Source organism: Antechinus flavipes, chromosome 4, assembly GCF_016432865.1.
Source record: "Antechinus flavipes isolate AdamAnt ecotype Samford, QLD, Australia chromosome 4, AdamAnt_v2, whole genome shotgun sequence".
Taxonomy (NCBI): Eukaryota; Metazoa; Chordata; class Mammalia; order Dasyuromorphia; family Dasyuridae; genus Antechinus; species Antechinus flavipes.
Genome location: NC_067401.1, coordinates 10,879,307 through 10,893,712, shown reverse-complemented (window position 1 = coordinate 10,893,712; position 14,406 = coordinate 10,879,307).

The following is a 14,406-nucleotide window of genomic DNA, read 5'->3' as shown; positions in this document are numbered from 1 at the left end:
GTTCAGTTAGTTTAACTTCCCACCTGAATAGGATCCACTTTGGCATGCGATCCACTAGCCTCTGCAAAAGATCTGGCTCTGGTGAGTGTCACATCAAATTTTCTATTGATTTACTGGCCTTGTTATCACTCTACATTGTTTTGTGAACTGCCTCTGCTCATAATCTTCCATCAGGCTCTTTTGTTATGTTCTGCAAATAAGTTTATGTTCCAAACCCATTTGGTACTTGGGAAAAACAGCAATACTTCTTTTTGTCTGGTTTGTTTTCTAGGATCTTCTGACCTCCTTATTGTGATGATTGCTTTGTATTAGTTATAGGACGAGGAAATAATTCTCTGTATTTTTTCCTTTGTCCATTTCTCTCTCTTTTGAGGGGGAGGACAATGGGAAAAGTTATGGTTAACCATGAAAAATATAATAATATAATAACTTCAGTCATTGAACTTATTAAGCACTTATTAAATCCTACTATGATCTAGGCACTGGCTAAGTATAATTAATTAATTTTTTTTTTTTTTTGCTGAGGCAATTGGGGTTAAGTGACTTGCCTAGGGTTACACAGCTAGGAAGTGTTAAGTGTCTGAGAGCTAAGTATAATTTAACATGGCTATTGATCTTTGTAATTTTTTTTTTTTTTTGCTGAAGCAATTGGAGTAAAGTGACTTGCCTAGGGTCACACAGGTAGGAAGTGTTAAGTATCTGAGTTAGATTTGAACTCAGGTCCTCCTGACTTCAGAGCTGGTACTCTATCTACTGCACCACCTAGCTGCCCCTTTATTTTTGTAACTTATGAAACATTTCCAAAGAAATGATCTCATGATTTCAACAGCTCTATGAGGTAGGCAAATCAACTATTATTATAACTCCCTTATTATAGATGAGCAAACCCAGACTCAGAGAAATCAAGTGAATTGTTCAACATCATTGCAATTGGCATGTGACAAAACTAGTGCCCTAGAGACAGCACGAGAGTGAAAGGAGTCTTGACTTTGGACTCAGATGTAGGTATCACCTCATACCCCTAAATTGGCTAAGATGACAGATAAGGAAAATGACAAACGCGGGAAAAGAAGCACACTAATGCACCTCGATTTCCATATGTACCCATCCCTCTGGGGAGGACAATGAGGTGGTATGGTGGACAGAGCACCAAGTCTAGAGTATTTGTATTTCTCTAATTATTAGTGATTTAGAACATTTTTAAAATATAACTGTTGATGACTATGATTTTTTTTTCTAAAAACTGACTATTCCTATCTTTTGTCCATTTATCCACTGGGTAATGGCTCTTAGTTTTATAATTTGGGTTCAGTTCCCTATATATTTGAGAAATGAGATTTTATATTTAAATCAGGAGATTTGCTATAAAATTCCCACCCCTCCAGTTTCTTGTTTTCCTTTAATTTTGGCTCCACTGATTTTTTGTTTACCATACTTTTTATATTTAATAAAGTCAAGGTTATCCATTTTACCTCTCAAATCTTCTTTATTCCTTGTTTGGTCATAAGCTCATACATCATCGTGGGATCTACAAAATACATGGGTCTGGTAGGTAAAAAGATCTGAGTTCAAATACTATTTTGAAGCTAACAAACATTAGTAAATTTGAATTTCTTTCTCTCTGTCTCTCCATCTCTGTCTCTCTCAATTTTATTTTTCTTGAAAGTTTTTTTTTTTTTAAACTAGGGTGGGAGATCTATGTTTTCTTTCACAACATGACTTTTATGGAAATGTTTTGCATAACTTCCCTTTAGTTTCTTTTCCTTTTTTTTTTTTTTTGCTGAGGCAATTGGGGTTGAGTGACTTGCCCAGGGTCATGTAGCCAGGAAGTGTTAAGTGTCTGAGATCTGACTTGAACCCAGGTCCTCCTGACTTCAGGGTTGGTGCTCTATCCACTGTGCCACCTAGCTACCCCCACTTCTTTCTTAATAGGAGCTGGGGGTAGGTATAAGGGGAGTATCTGGAACTCAAAAGTTTTTAAAACAAATGTAAAAAAATTGGCTTAAGTATAACTGGGGAAAATCTTAAATAAATATATTTTTAAAAGGCTTGTATATAAAATTGTGACCTTCTATTTTAGGCAATTTTTAAGGGTATATTAAATATAATAGAACTTGTCTATCCCTCCCATCTGAACATCCTTCTGCTCTCTTTCATATATTTTTAAATCTCACTGATGCTTTTTGGGTGTGTTCTTGTTGTCATTTTTTCTATCACTTTCACTACCTACTGTCTTCTGATAATTCTCTACTTCAAAAAATGAAAACCTTCACTAATCACGAATAAGTTTAGTCCAGTTAAACAGCTGACACATTGGTCTCTAAAATATATATGGCTCATCCTGCATCTCTAGTTTATCACTTCTCTCCCAACACATTGGAACATATTTCCTCATCCATCTTCTGGAGCCCTGAATGGTCATGGATTGATTAGAGTATCAGTATTTCACAGTTGTTTCCTTTGCAATATTGTTGTTTTTGTATAAATTGTCCACTTGGTTCTACTCACTTTATTCTCTATCCACTCATACCAATTTCCCTAGGTTTATCAGAATCTGTCCTTCACCCCTCCCCACCAAAACCTTCCCATAATTCCATTTGATAGATACCCATTTGATTTCCTGTTCTTTGTTGCAACAACAACAAAAATACTACTATAAATATCTAGAACATCTTGGTACTTTCCTTCTTTTCTTTAATCTCCTTGGTGTATAAGCCCATTAGTAAAATTGCTCCATGAAAGGTAAGCCCAGGAGAAGGGAGGTATACTTCTAAATTACTCACCGTAATGGCTTAACCAATCCCTAGATACGTCAAAAGTGCACCAATGTGCCTGTCTTCCCACAGCCTCTCTAGAAATGGTCATTTTCTTTTTATAAACATCTTTGCCAATCTGAGAGGTGTGAAGTGGAACTTCAGAATTCTCTTAGTTTGCATTTCTCTTATTATTGGTGACTTGGAGCATTTTTTTTTCTTATATGTTTGTTGATAGCTAGCAACTCTACTTTTGAAAACTCTTGTTAATATCTATTGATCATTTATCTATTAGGGGATGGCTCTTGCCCATCCAATTTTTTGGAAGAGCTTGACGTGGAGGAGCATTCTCCCTGTTCCTATATTGTTTGCTTTGGGTTTTTGTTTGTTTGTTTCTTTTTTGTTTTGTTTTGTTTTGTTTTTAATCAGCAGCCTGTCTTGTGTGTGACCTTGGTTTGACGCAGGAACATTTCGATGTCATCTTGTAAAATGTAAATTTGTTTCGGAGTCTTAGCCAAAAGATGTTATTATGAGCGAAGACAATCTGATAAAAGACACTAAAACAATGTAATGCATTTGAAAAAGACTTGGGGGTTTTAGAAGAATACAAGCTTGACATGGGCCAGTGGTTTGATATGACAGCCAAGAAAATGAATTGCATCTCAGTCTGAATTAAGAGAGGAGTAACATGTCGTTCTTAGAAGATAAGGAAGGTAAAGAAGTAAAACTGAAAGCCTTACTTTACTCCACTCTTATCAGCTCATATTGGGAATACTGTGTTTGTTTCACTGGAAATGAACCAAATGGTTCCTGCTAGAAGTAACCTTAGCGTTTATAGAGTGGAATTCTATAATTCTATAATATATGATAATGATATAGAATTCTGTAATATATAATAATAACCCTCATTTTACAGATAAAGAAATCGAGACTCAGACACATGAAATAACTTGTACAAAAGAACACAGGGAGTAACCTCAGTATCTTTGCCAAAAACAAAACAAAACAAAACAAAACCACACACACCCAAATTGGATCACCAAGAGTTGGACACAACTGAAATGACTGAACGGCAATGACAACTTCTGACTCCAAATCTCCCCTCTAAGTCTGGGGCAGAGATTCTTGGGTCCCATATGTATTAATGTCTGTCATTGTCATCGTCATTATTATTAATACCAACAGTTTATAGCAGCTGCTTTTATAACAGGCAAGAATTACAGGTAACCCCCGATATTTATACAATAGCACTCTAATACAGGATCGCCATGCTATGTATATGGACTATATTGTCTACGTAATGTACATTATCACCATTCTATACCATTGTACTGTATAATGTACATATTCTATATAGTACTATGTGGTCTAAATGCTGCACAACATCATTATATTTGTACAATACCAATATAATATACAATGTGTACATTCTATACAGTACTGTATTGTTTGTATGATACACAATATCACTGTATTTATGCAACACCACTCTACTATATAATGTATCCATTGTATACAGCGCTGTTTGGTCTGTGTGAGTTACACTATCACTATAATGCCAGAGAAACTGAGGCAAGACAGAGATTAGGGGTTTTAATATTTTAATAATAGAGAATTTGGACTAGCAAAGCCATACTAGCCATAGCCAGCCGGCTGGATTGGACTCTTGTCTCAAAGCCTCCAGCAACAAGCAAGTAATTCCAGAGACTTTCATAAGGCTTCAACTGTCAGGGGAAAAAGGCGAGTCAGGGGGCAGAGCACTGGGTGAGTGGAAATTCCATGAAGGACCATAACTTTTTTTTGCTGAGGCAATTGGGGTTCAGTGACTTGCCCAGGATCAGAAGCCAGGAAGTGTGACGTGTCTGAGGTCCTCAGGTCCTCCTGACTTCAGGGCTGGGGCTCTGCCCACTGCACCACCCGAGACCATGACTTTTTAACTCAGATAGGTTGGGGGTCACGAGGATGATGTAGCAGGAGACAGGCCGCCTGGGCCCGGGAGATGCCCAAGTATTTGAGATAAACCGTCTGGAGTTTTATGACTCTTTGCAATGCCAGAGTGGCCAGAGCTCTGCAGCCCTAATTATCTCAGTCCTGGTGGCCAGGAAGGGGAGTTGCCACCAGGAAAACCGAGACAGAACAATTCAGGGAAACTGAGGCATAGCAATACTGCTGCCCTGCATAATGCATGCACTGCATAGGGCACATGATATTGCTCTATTCAACTCACAGTCATGAATGCGGTTGGGGGGGGGTAGGGCTGGCTCAGAGGGGCAGAGCAGCTGTGGGGGCTGAGGCAGCTTTACCACAGAGACTAAGTCCCGATGTGGAAACTGAGAGAAGTTAAGGGTCTTCCCCAAAGATGGAGCTGCTATTTGAATGCAGGTCTCCTGACTCCCAGCCCCTCCTCCGACTCTGTCCCACAATAACCGCAGCTGCTGCACCAGGAAGTCAGAGCCTTGTTAGGGCAGGATGCTGGGACAGCCGGGGTGGAAGGGCCTTGGCAGGCTCCCAGAGAAGGGCCGAGGGAGCTTGAAGGGGAAAGTCTTCTTGCCACAAGGGGCAATCTTCCCAAGCAGGGGCCTGCTTTAAGCACGTGGGACCCGGAGGGGAGTTTCCCGGGTGTCTGGAGGTTGTTTCAGTGGCAAAGGTTGAACAGAGCAGAGGTGGCCACTGTACACCCGAAGTTCCTGCTTTGGCCAGCAGGAGGCGGCAGCGGCATGGCTGAACGCATTGGCCACAGAGCCGGTGAGGTTCCCCTCTGGCACTTGGGAGTAACGGGCTAATCAGGGCTAAAGGCCCCGAATCCCTCTGGACTCAAAGTATTGAGGTCTAGATTTGGGGGACCTAAATGAGATTAGGGTTTAGTTGAGGTCTCATGGCAGGTTTGGGTACAGGGAGTCAAGCAAAGCTCCCCTGCAGCCCCCTTGGATTCTGCGCAAGGATACGGCGGTAAATGGGATCTAGTAGCAGTGTGAGTCCCCAATAAAAGCATTTATTGGCCCCAGAGCTAGATTGATAAAAGAGGTTTATTATTGGGCTTGGAAGTAAGGAGATAGGGGAAGGTAGAGATAAGGAGGACAGAGGGTCCAGTGGACAGAGGGTCCTCACATGGCTACCATGTTTGGAATCTGCAAAGAGGGGTTCCCAGTGTCTCCCTTTTATAATAGGAGACTTAGCTCGAGGGGCTTTTGGGTGTAGCCCCAAAGTTGGCTCAGATCCGGGTGGGGCTGGAACTGGTCCGGATCTTCTATGGGAATTCAAAGGCACCAGGATTTGTGAGTCAAAGGGGAATTACATTCACTAGGAGGGGATGGGAATCTAGAAACTAATCTTTCCCACATCAACAGCATCTGTATTTGGGGGTTTATTTAGGGCCAGCGAAAGATGTCAAGTGACTCAGTAAAAGCAAACACAGGTCCCGGAAAAAGAATGGTGAATACTGGCTCTCACACCTTTGGGGCTCTCATTGGGGGAGGAAACTACCGGCAAGAACACTTGGTCGGTCATTACAGGTCAGCTCCTTCTCTACAACTGTCAGAGTTGCCACAGTGACCAAACCCAACCTTGTCTCTACTCTGTAAGCTTCAGTGTCTCCCTTTCATCTCCAAGATCCAAGATAAAATCTTTTGTTTGGTGTTCAAAACCCTTCATAACCTATTACTACTGCTCCTCTCCCCCCACCCCCACTTCCAGCCTTTCCTCCTCCAAGTTCCAGTGAAAATTCCCCTTTTTCCAGAAAGCCTTCCCTTCTGAATTCTTGGGCCTCCTCTCCTTCCTGTTTATCTTGTATAGAACTTGTTTGTGCTTGTTTGTACAACTTACTTGCTCTCTGGCTCCTTAGATTGTGACCTTCCTGAGGGCAAGGACAGACTCGAGCCTCTTTTTGCAGCCCGGGGCTTAGCCCGGCACATAGTAGGTGCTTTATTGGCTGACTGATGGAACATAGGGCTTCCAGGCTCAGGTGCTCTAGGACTGCTGCCAAGGCCAACATTCCCCCATTTAATTATTGCTGTTTTCCAAAGGAGTGTCCATGGGTCCACAGCAAAAAGGGACCTCAGAGGCCTTCCAGTGCCACCTTCTCGTTTTGTAGCGGAGGAAATGGAGTTCAGAGAGTGGAAGTGACTGATATGCTTCCACAGATACTAAGTGTCAGAGGCAGAATTTGAACCCAAACCTTCCTGGCTCCACTTGCAAAGGATCTGAATTCAAATCCAGTCTCTACTACTTAATATTCATCATTATTGCAACCTTGGGCAACTACTTACACTCTTGGAGCTGCAATTTTGTCATATGTAAAATGGGCTTGGGGAAACACCAGTTGATCTCTCGGGTGATTTCTGGTTTGAAATATCCCATCCTGTCCCCTATAGCCTGTTGCCAATCATGCATGTGGTTGGGGTGGGGGTAGGGGTGGCTCAGAGGAGCAGATCAGCTGTGGGGTCCGAGATAGCTAGCTAGCCGGCTTAGTGACGGGGACAGATAATAGATAAATAGAGAATAGATAGATAAGAGAGATAGAAGATGGTTATATAGATCAAGAACTGGAGAGAAAGAGGGAGGAGAGAGACAGAGACAGAGAGAGACAGAGAGAGAGAGAGACAGACGCAGAGAGACAGAGACAGTGAGGAGAAACAGAGAGACAGAGAGACAGAGATAGGAGATGGATACATAGGTCAGTAGACAGGCAGACAGATAAATAAACAGATAGTGTTAGAAATACACTCTTGACACTGGAAATCAGATATGGAAGAAAATTTATTAAAGAAGAATCTTAAGGAATCATCTTAACATTTCTGGCCAGAAGTGGGCTCCACTGCTCTTTGAGAAGACAGAAGCAGAAGTTTTATGCTTGTACTTGTTAGTTTGACTCAACCCCTCCCTTGCGAGACCAGATTAGTGTGTTCCCTTCTAAGTTACAATCTTTCTGATACGAGCACTATATGTTTCCCCTAAATATGTATAAACACGTTCCCCTCCCTCATCATACATGCCATGTTCCAAAATGGCGGAAAACTCCTCCTACAGGGTGTGTTGTTTAATATTCAATCAGCCTATTAAGCAGGCGCAGTAGCGATTTGCCAAGTCAGGCCATTGACCCCAACTACTTTGGGTTGGATTGGGTATTATCTTAAGCTGGTGGTTTTTCTCAAAACCACAAGACTCTTTCTGATTGGTTAAATCCACCTGTGCCCTCCTGGCTCAAAGCTTCTATTCATCACTTAATATTTCTGTGAAATCTTAACCTTCCTTAACCTCTCGCATTCGGAAAACTTCTTGGTCAGTGGTCCCCACTCTCCTACACTACTTCGAAGTTTGCAACTCTCTGTGGAAACCCAACTTTTCAGTATTTCTCATAGTTAATTGATAGGTTGATAGATTGAAGGATAGAGAGATAGATATAGGTTCCACTTCCTTTGTTCCCAGTTACAGGCTTTGAATAAAACCGAAGGAAATCATTAAATCATGTTCTCTGGGTTCAGCATAGTAGCTAACCTGATATCTACTGGGCCCTCACTCTAGCAAGACAAATATTCCATTCTTCCCTAATCTAGCTCCTATTTCATTCTCCAATAGCAGCTGTTCTAAAGCATCTCATTTTCCCTCAAGTCTCCTGGCCCCCATTGTCCACATCCTTTCATATTTCACTGAAAGTCAAAACCAAAAACAATGGAGCCATTTCCCCAGAATTCCCTTTTCTCTTCTTGTGTTCACAGGATTCCAACTTCCCCTACTATTTCCTCCTCATCAATCTGCAATGAAGAGGCAGCGCACCCTTCTCATCACCTTCTCATTACCCTTTTTTCATCTATCCTTGATCCCATCCTCTCTAGATTTCTCCAGCAAATTGTCCCACCACTCCACACTCTTTCTTTTATCTTCCATCTTATCTAATACCCAGTACTTTAAAAAGACATTCTCATTATATCTTATTAGTCCTGCCATCTCCCAACATCATCCATTCTTTTGTTGGGGTTCAAAAGAAAAGGTTGAGGTCGCAGATTGAATATTAAACAATACACCCATAGGAGGAGTTTTCTGTCATTTTTGAACATGGGATGTATGGTGAGGGGAACATGTTTATACATGTTTAGGGGAAACATACAGAAAGATTGTAACCCAGAAGGGAACAGACTAATCCGTTCTCTGAAGAGAGAGACTGAACCAAACTAACAAGTAGAAGTATAAAACTTCCCCTGCTTCTGTGCAAGTGTCATGAGGCATCTCAAAAGAATTTGCAGGCTCGAACCCCTCCCCAAGTCAAGGGGTAAAGTTTATTGTAATTATAATCCTGATTAAAGTGAGCCGAATCCCAAAAGAATTTAGAAAAGAACCAGGAAAAAGAAGATAAATTTATAGGACAAAATTAAATCAGAGCTTCATGTCACTTATTTGCTCATTTTATGGCTCACAGGTAGGTTTGAAGGAAGGTCTATTCACTATTGTCTCAAGAACTTGGGTATCACTGACCAGCAGATTATCTGACAGTCAGCAATGTTTGTTGGACTAACCTAAGCCAGAAGACTTTAGAATCATTGACGAACAAATTGTCAGAACAATAGCACTCAAAGGTCAGAGGACCTCAGGATCACTGCTATATTTCCCCTACAAGCGGTACCCTTTCATTCCCCTTTCAAGCAGTTTGATCCCTAAATTCATTTGGAACAAAGGGACATCTGGAGCTTCTTCTGGCTGATAAGGGGCATAGAACTGTCCCTGCCTAACAGGGTCCAGACCGAGGAAGGTGGTAAGAACAGCAGGTGCTGAGTGCCAGAATCAGGTATTTAGGTGATATTCAGATTGACTGAGGAGTTAGATTTTCTTGGCTTGGATTCTGGAAGAAACAACTCTCACAAATATATTAAAAATGAAAAAAAATTAAAAGTGGGGGTTACTAGGAACAGTAACTAGGAACCCCACCCAGAGGAAGACTTGAGGGGAGAAAGGTGAAGCTATCATGAATGTCTCCCATCCAGACAGCTTTTCACAGGATAAATGTCCCCAAATCCCTGCTTTTGTTTCCTCAAAGGAGTAGGGGCAATGGGAACATTGTTATACACAGTGAAAGGAGGGTTCAGGTGGCCTAGAATGCAACCACCGTGATGTTTAAAAGGCATTAAGCGTCGGGTGGAAAGGATGGTAGGCAGAGTGGAGATGATCCTGTTCATTCTTGCAAGGGAAGATTTTTACCCAATCAGGAAAGTTGTTAAAAAACTAAAAGCAGTTTGAAGTCCCCGCAAGGGGGCATATGTGTAAAATCTATCTGTCAGTCCTCCTCCGGATGGGCTTCAGGGGAGGGTGGGGTTTCCCAGCCCATTCAGGATTTTCTTGGGCACAAACTGGACAGGCCTGATAGACCTGTTTAATCGTTTTCCTAATCTGTGATGAGTGAAAGTAGGTTTCATAAGGGCTTGAAGAACATTTTTTGTCCCAAGTGAGTAGCTTGGTGCAGACCATAAAGGCCTTTCTACAGGCTGGCCTCTGGGATTAGATGTTGTCCTGAAGGTGTTTGAAGCCCCCCAGAAGGAGAAAGGACAGAGCCCCTTTCCTTACCAAGGGCTTGTTTCTGGGAGCTACGGGAGGGAATGTAGGAGTTGGGGAGTTGGGGAACTAAAGATGCCACGGTTAGCGGCAAACAGGCAGCAGCACGGGCAGCTGAATCTGCGAGTCTGTTTTCCTTGGCCCAAAGTGAATCCCCCTTCTGTTATCCTTACAAAACATAAAAAATCTTTCAGGGTCCATGCACAGCTTGCAATAATTGTAGAATTTCCTCTGCATATTTAATGGGGGAATTTTATTTTATTTTTGCTGTCAGAAGTTCCCTGTCTTTCCATATAGCCCCATAAGCATGTAAAACATGAAAGACTTATTGGAGTCAGTATAGATGTTCACTCTCATTTCTTTCCCCAATGCTCTGGTGAGGGCAAAGATGCTCCGAACCTGGTGGGCAGCCAGAACCTCAATGGCTGGCCTAGAGTGAGCTTAGAGGCTTCCTCAACTAGGAGGGCTACGACTGGCACTGCTCTAAGGCAGGAGGGTCCCCCCAAAGCTGTCAAGTTTCTTTGAGAAGATGACAAAATCCGGTCAAGCCCAAGAAAGTACGAAGCTGTTTCTCTGAGGCAGTTTTAGGGAGTGATGAGAGTTGTCTGCTTCCTCTGTGCAGTGACCTGACGCCCAGATACTTAACGGATTGATTAGCCAAGAAATTATCGCCCAGGAGGCCGAAAAGTTAAGGGTTTTTATGCTGCAGCCAGAGAACTCTCTCAAATAGGACTGCAGATCAAGAAATGTCCAAATACTGGGGTCTGTCACCAAAGCCCCGACCCTCCTCTATGTTATGGACATGACTGTCCATGTTTATTGGTGGGTGTCACATTCCCCCGGGTTTGTCACTTCAAAGGCAAAAAGAAACTGTGAATCTTCATGCGATGGCATGCAAAAGAGCACCTTTAAGATCTAAAGTAGAAAACCATCTTGTGTCCCCTGGGATACTTGTATCGTGCTCATGGCTTCCACTAATCACTTGCTCTGATTATAGAAATTTGCTATAAGAGGAAAAAGCAGGGACATGATTGCATTGACGACCTATCATGCAGTAACAATTCCACCTCATAGCCAGATTCAGGAATAATCAGGTGGGAAAAAAAGGAAACAGAACTGGGAAACTGTGTCAAAAGGATCCGACCTTGAGCAGAGACGAAGGTTGTCCTCCCAGCTCTTGACCCGATAAGACGTCCACCTGTGACAGTTCAGGAAGGCATCCCTTTGAGTAACTTAGGGAATTTCTCTCAGATGATGGTTTACTGACTTAATGATTCATCGAGCAATCATACCCAAATTCAAAGCTCAAAGCAATATCAGTTACAGTCCCAAGAGATTTTATCTCTAATAGCAAATTCTACTCATCACAGCTTGGGCTAGATATATTATATTTTTTTAAATTACCAAGACTTACACACATGGGAGATTTTATTTTAAATGTTTTTCTTTTTCTTTTTCTTGGGTTTAAACTCATCCTGGTGCAAGGAGCAATCATTAAATAAGCTTATAGATTCTTAGTAAACGCATTCATCATTTAGGAACTATACATCCTAAACAGGCTCATCTCTCAGGGCTGATGACTTTGCTTACCCTAATGGTTCCAAGAAAACGGGCAAAATTACAAATTAAGGGAAGTGGACAGAGACCCCAGGAAAAGGCCTGAGTTTGCTGTTGCCCACCCCAACGATTCTTAGTGTTTCAGTGGGCTGTGCTATTTGATACCTTCCCCCACTCTGTGAAGGGAGGAAAAGGGTGCTGTACACCCTCATACTTGAAGGCAAACTGATAAGGTTTTCACCTTATCCCTCATATGAGAGTTACTAGTAATTACATATAGTAATTACCAATTTTAGGTTTAACAAAATGACAATAACTCCAAATAACTTTGTTAGCAAATTTAGAGTTTTCCTAAGTGAGAGCCAAATAGTCCATAGAGCAGAATAAACATGACACAGACGTTACGCACAGAGATGCAGACACAGACAAAAATGACACGGAAGAGGACTGTCCCATCTTTGCCAAAAGCCATACAATTTCTTTACCCAAGCTATCCTATAGTACCTCGTTTCCTCCGGTGTTCCAGAGAAGGTGGAAAGATACCAAAGGCTCCCCAGGAACTTTGCTGAAAATTGTAAGAATTTCCAAGTCTAGGAGTCCCCAGTCAAGGAAAATTTGCTGAGCATGGAGCTCAAGATGATTCTGACAAGTCTTCTTCCAGTTGCTGGAGTGTCCCAGCTATAGGATCAAGGGAGAATTTTTTTTAGTTGTTTAGTTTATTCTGTCCCTAAGCTGTTGCAGCTTGAAAGTTCTCAGGGAGGATTTCTATTCCCTTCAGTAAGTTTCCCTTTTGTTTTAGGGACAAAACAAGACAAGCCTTAAAATTGAGATAGAACAGATTTTAAAATTGCCTTAACTTTAATTCCTGAGATCCCCTAAATGCTAATTAAATGTTCCAGACAAACTGAATTACTATTTGGTTATTTCCCAATTCACACTTTTGGGAAATAGGAAAGGGTTAAGGTGCCAATTTTTACTGCCGAGGCCCTCACAAGTCTGATAACTCAAAAGCAGGCTGTTTGTTGCCAAAGTTTTTCAAGTAGCAGTGAATTGCTTTTCTCTTTTAAAGCTGTCAGTGCAAATAGATTAGAATTTAAATATCCCTTTAGTGGACTTTGATTAGAGCTCCTTTAAAACTGCTTTTATTATCATATTTCAACCAATTTCTGAACCAACCAATACTGAGCTGAGTATATTTTCTTTCTCTCCCTCTCATTCTTTTGTCCATGTATCCCCGCTCCAGTCAGGGAAAGATGGAAAAAGGAAGAAACCATAGGGTTTGATTCCTATTCCATCCCCACTATCCCAAGCTGGGTTGGGCAAGGTTGCATGGGATCCCCGTGGCTTTTGTATCTCTGAACCCTTCCAAGATATCCTGGGTTCACTGACTAGATTTCTTTCTTAAGGACCAGGCCTTGAACCAAAATCAATCTGATTCTAATTAGCCACCAATAGGTACCAGGTCAAGCCCCATTTGGTCATCCTTTGGGTCCTGATCGACTCAGATTGAATGTCAACAATCCTTTCTGCTTGAGCCAGAAATCCTGAGAGTCTCCTCCACGATTCATTCATTCATTTATTTAGATTTATTTTTGAAAGAGGAGATTCTTTGCCTCCATCTCTATGAGGCCTTAATCACTGACTGGGTGCGATTTCACAAGAGATCTGTTGGAGACCTTAGCTTAAAAAGGCCAAGGTCTCCCGTTGCATCCTGGGCCATCTCCAGCCATCCTGATCTATACCTTGCCCTATACCTGATCTATACTGGATTCAGACAGGTCTGGAGGGGAAAATGAAGCAGGTGACCTTGCCCGGCCCTCCCTCACTTAAATCCAGTTCACGTCATCACCTCCCTAATGTCAGGGTGCTCTTAGAAAACGCAGGTCAAACAACAAGTCCTTTAAGGGCAGGAACTGCTTTGCCTTTGACCTCAGCCTGAGAGTGCTACTTAGTAATTAGCATTTATTAAGGGCTTTCTAAGTACAAAGTCCAGTGCTAGGGGCCGTGGCCACAAAGACTGGCAAAACCAAAGGAGAGCCGTACCTGCCCTAAAGGAGGCTCCGTTTTATGGGGGAATCGGCATATATGCATAGGTACATGCAAGCCATTCACAGTTAAGGAGAAGTGAGCTGGGAAGGCTTTAGCAATTGGAAAGCTAGAGAAAGGCCTCGGCAAAAGTGGGTCTGAGCTGAGAAATAAAGGAATATAGGGAAGCTGAGAGGCAGGGATGAAGGGGCAGAAAATTCTAGCTGTCAGTAAGTCAAAAAGCATTTATTAAATACCTACTATGATCTTAAAGTGGGAAAAGTGCTGGGGAGACCAAAAAAGGCAGAAGATGGGCCCTGACTTCAAAGCGCTCACAGTCCATCTAATGGAGGAAACAACAGGCAAACACACACATGAACAAGTTCTATTTTTATGATAGTAATTTAGTAATTAAGAGAGGGAAAGCACTAGAATCAAGAGGGGCTGGAAAAAACTTCCTGTAGATTCTATTGATCTCCTAATTGTTCTGTGTAATCTTAACCTCCCACATTCTGAAAATCTCCTGTCGGGG